Source organism: Zerene cesonia, chromosome 4 (assembly GCF_012273895.1).
Source record: "Zerene cesonia ecotype Mississippi chromosome 4, Zerene_cesonia_1.1, whole genome shotgun sequence".
In the NCBI taxonomy this organism is placed as follows: Eukaryota; Metazoa; Arthropoda; class Insecta; order Lepidoptera; family Pieridae; genus Zerene; species Zerene cesonia.
Genome location: NC_052105.1, coordinates 6,835,959 through 6,840,686, shown reverse-complemented (window position 1 = coordinate 6,840,686; position 4,728 = coordinate 6,835,959).

The following is a 4,728-nucleotide window of genomic DNA, read 5'->3' as shown; positions in this document are numbered from 1 at the left end:
GCCTATTTCTCTCAGTGAATATGTTTTCTAATTTCTCTAGTGAAAGAATTTTAGAAATCGATCCAGTACTCTTTGTGTGAAAACACATAGAAACACAAATGTTTTTTCTTTATGATGTTTCTTAATCAATTGCATTAAGTGGAACTGTAAAAGTCCTTACTATTAATTAATAATATAAATAAGAAAGTGATATTTGTTTCTCTTGGTTTCACGACGCAATAGAGGGACATTTTTATTTATTTATTTTTTAATTGGAGATAGTTAGGAGACTGGACAGACATTGTAAAAGAATGTTGAGAAAATTATTAAATGTTATCTGTAATTTCGCTTCATTAAAAATGAGATAATGATCCCTGTGTAATTTTCTAATTAAAAATGAAAGTTCAATGACACTATCGGAGTTTAGTCTACTACGTGACGTTTATACATATTGGATATGCTAAAGAATTAGCTACGTTGCCAGAGTCCAAATTTATACACAGTCTAAATAAAAAGAATAAAGTCTAAGTTTGCAATAAGATTTTCATAGTTTATTTATAATATTATGACTGTATATGGCCGTAAATATTTACCAGCTGACCCGGCGAACCCTGTTCTGCCGTAGTCTTATCATTTAGGGGTATGAAAAATAGATGTCGGCCGATTCTTAGACCTACCAGATATGCACGCAAATTTCATGAGAATCGATCCAGCCGTTTCGGAGGAGTATGGCAAGTATCATTGTGACACGAGAATTTTATTTATAGATAAATGTTGTTTTTAAAGTATTCGTATTTATAAATGTGCTAGCTACGCCCCGCGGTTTCACCCCTGTAAGTCCGTATCCCGTAGGTATATCGGGATAAAAAGTTGCCTATATGTTATTCCAGTTGTCAAGCTATCTACTTATCGAATTTAATTGCAATCGGTCCAGTAGTTTTTGCTTGAAAGAGTAACAAACACACACATACACATACATCCATCATCACAAACTTTCACATTTACAATATTAGTAGGATTTTTGATTATTGAGTTTTATATTTTTTGACGAGTTAACCTGATGAAAGCGACGTAAAATAGCCCTGAATATCGAGTTTTTAACGAAATGTCTTTTGTCCCGTGATTAAAAATGAAGCTACAAATTGTGTGCATACTTTTCTGTGCTTTTGTTCGCGATAAAAATTTCCGAGAAACCAGCGGAATGCTGCGCTATATTTAATATATTTTTATTTCAGCAGTTTAATTACGCCGTAATAATATTAGATAACAGAAAAAAACAATAAAGATTTATTTTCAGAAGCATTAACTAAGATAAGATAGTTAATTTGCTTTACAATTTAATTTTAAAAGTCATGTATACTAGTAAGATTTTTGAATCGCAGAACGTAATATTTACTTATATAGCACTTTAGTTATCTAGCTGATTTATTTTATGATTTCTTTGATGATTAGACAATATAATGTTTATATCAGTTAAGTTAAATACTGTGTGTATTTTAGGATTCCGTAGGTCACTTTTTACGTACGGAACCCTACGTAACGAAACCATTATAGGATCTATATCTTGTCAGTAGAAGACCCTATTTCTAAGGAACACGGGAGCGTTTCCAGCTAAGATTCATATCAAATACTCGAATAAATGGTGCCTTGTTGCTGTGAAAAGATCATACTTCTACGCGAAAGCAATCAAGAAATCAGGCGCTTATACTGTAAATATTCTGAGAGCATCAATTACATCAATTAATTATATCTATAAGTTTAACATAACCCTCTATGCCCAAACGCGACTCGCACTTGGCCGGTACATACAGCTACGCATATATTATACATACATACTATTTCCAAAGCTGTCCTGTCCTTTTATAAATAGAAGTTTTTGTAATTTTAGTTTTTCTATCTATCCAAACTATTTAAACGATATACTGTTTAGTAATCTATGGTTATATTGCAATAAACATACATACAAAGGTAGGAGATTGACATAGTTATGACACGAGGAACAGAAATAAAATTGCAATGCCTGTTTTCCGGCTTAGAAAAGTAAAAAATTCATTTATGGGACAAGGAATACGCATATACAGTAGAATTCCTCATTAAAAATGTAATAGTTCAGAGAGTCTACTATAGCATTAATGAATATATGGAAAATGACAATCCATGGAATGTTGTCGCTTAAGAACCATAGGTCAGTTCATTGGCATCATTGTTATTATATACATGTCACATATTATGTAGAATTAAAATGTAAAATTTATATTACTTTAAAAGAGCAACTAAAGAGTCGCTTGCCAGCTCTTCTCTATAAGAACTGCCTTCCGAACCGTTGGTAAATGTTATAACTGTGTAATATTATGACGATTCAAAAGTGCTTCAAAAAGAATTCTAGTTGAATGAATAAATGTCTGAGTTTGAGTTTGAAAAAACTCAAATAAAAACCATACAACAGAAACATTCTTTAAGCCTTATAAACTAAAACTACAGAGGTTCTATTATTGTAACAAAAAAGATGTTCATGCGAAACAGCTGAGCCAGAAAAAGAATGTTAAACGGTATGTCACTTACAATGGGGCATTGTTACAAATCTTTATTGTATTCGTGGCCCGAGGGAGTACGAACTTATTTAGATACAGGGAAAACCGTTTATAGACCTCCATGGTATAAAGTTAACGGGCGAGCGTACACTTGCTTCCATTTCTGATGTGGACTCTTAGAAATCTCGAAGAAATAAGTAGAAGGTTAGTTTTGTCCCACAAAAACAGGTTTAAGCCAAACTTATTAAGGATCTGTGACAATACAATAACTTCATGAGTTCATCTTCATTAAGATCGCTAGGATTAAATAAATGGAGAAAGTGAGACTATTTAGATAATTTTATTTATGTTTATAAAATACATCTTCTATGAAACCTTTTTTTTAGTTTATTTTCAGCTATTTACAATTTAGAGCGGGCAGCCGAGCTGGTGGTTCACCTGATAGTAAGTGACCATTCCCAATAAAATGCATGTGAAATACTCCACCAGATTATTTCAACGACAGATTTTCAATGCGTCCTTTAATCTCTTTTATTTTAAAATACGCGGAAAATTTTTAAGAGAATACCAATATTATCTTACCGCATTACCGCTTTCCTGCGAGAAAGAGCTCTTTTAAACGGAGAATTTACCCGACAAACTATTCGAAATATAAAACACATACTCCATGGACATCGGAGATAAGCGTTGCATATTTTACGAGGAATTGAAGCAAAAAGTAACAGCCAGCGAGGCGCCAGAGACTCTTAGCTATACGCTAAGAAGCATGGGGTGTATTGAGATTGCTAATATTTATAAACTAGCTTTGCCCGTTGCTTCGCACGCGTTAAATTCGGAGTAGCTTAATAGTTGTTATCCTATCCTACTTAATATTATAAATGCGAAAGTTTGTAAGGATGTGTGTGTGTTTGTTGCTCTTTCACGCAAAAACTTCTGAACCGATTGCAATGAAATTTGGTACGAAAACAGCTGGGTAACTGGAATAATATATAGGCTTTTTATCCCAATATTCCTACGGGATACGGACTTACGCGGGTGAAACCGCGGGGCTCAGCTAGTTATACGTATAAATTCCTTCCTCTTGAATGGCTTTACCTATTAAAAAATAAACCTTTAATATGCGGCGTGTGTTACGTAATATACACAAAATTAACAAAAGAAAGTAGTGAAATGCATTACATGCTAATATCGAATTTATTTCTATACACAAAGAGTACAATCTACTTTGAACCCACTAAGACCTAATCAAGCATTATTTTTACTTCATAATTTAAAAATAAATTTCCAAATTGATTCCAATTCTCGATATCAATTTTAACAAATTTATATCAATTGGCTCTTAAAGGCATCCATCACTCACTAATTGACATTTATATGAATAATCCTTAAGTATTTAATGAAAGATTCAATATTTACAAAGAAAGCAAAACGATCATTCTAACAGGTTTTGGCAGGTTTTCAAATATTTGATTAAATCTATTACTAGGGCGTTGGACTTGTCGAACTTATAAAATAAGCAGCATTGGTTGTCTTTTTTTTAGTTCCTTATATGTTTATATCAATTATTGATAGTTTAGTTTTGATTTTCATTTATGTTAAAGGCAACTACAATGTCCTTTGATTTATAGGTGACGCTGATCATTTGTCAACAGGTAACACGTCCGCTAAGTTGTCTGCTATCTTATAAAAATATAAATAAATATGTGTAATTTAAAATCCTATAGAACACATTTTAGTAATTGAATCAATCTAATGTCTCACTTGTTTAAGAGTAAATATTTAACATATTAAAATAGATTAATTGACAAATGAAATATGTGAAAACTGATAACACGTCATTTTAGTATTTAACACTTTATAACCAAACTAGCTGCTTCCCGCGGTTTCACACGAATAAGTACGTATCACGTAGGAATATCGGGATAAACAGGTGCCTATATTCCAGTTGTCCAGCTGTCTACGTACTACATTTTATTGCAATCGCTTCCGTTCTTTTTGCGTGAAAGAGCAACAAACACACACACACATCCTTACAATCTTTCGCATTTATAATATTACTAGGATTAGTAGGATTAGGTGCGGTAAAATTATAGTTATATATCTATCGTTATGTGTATATATAACATCTTCATATTTTACACTCGATTATTGTGTAAAATTTAAAGATTAAAAGGTTAATGCCGTATTAAAGTGTTTACTTTATGTTTTAAATAACTTC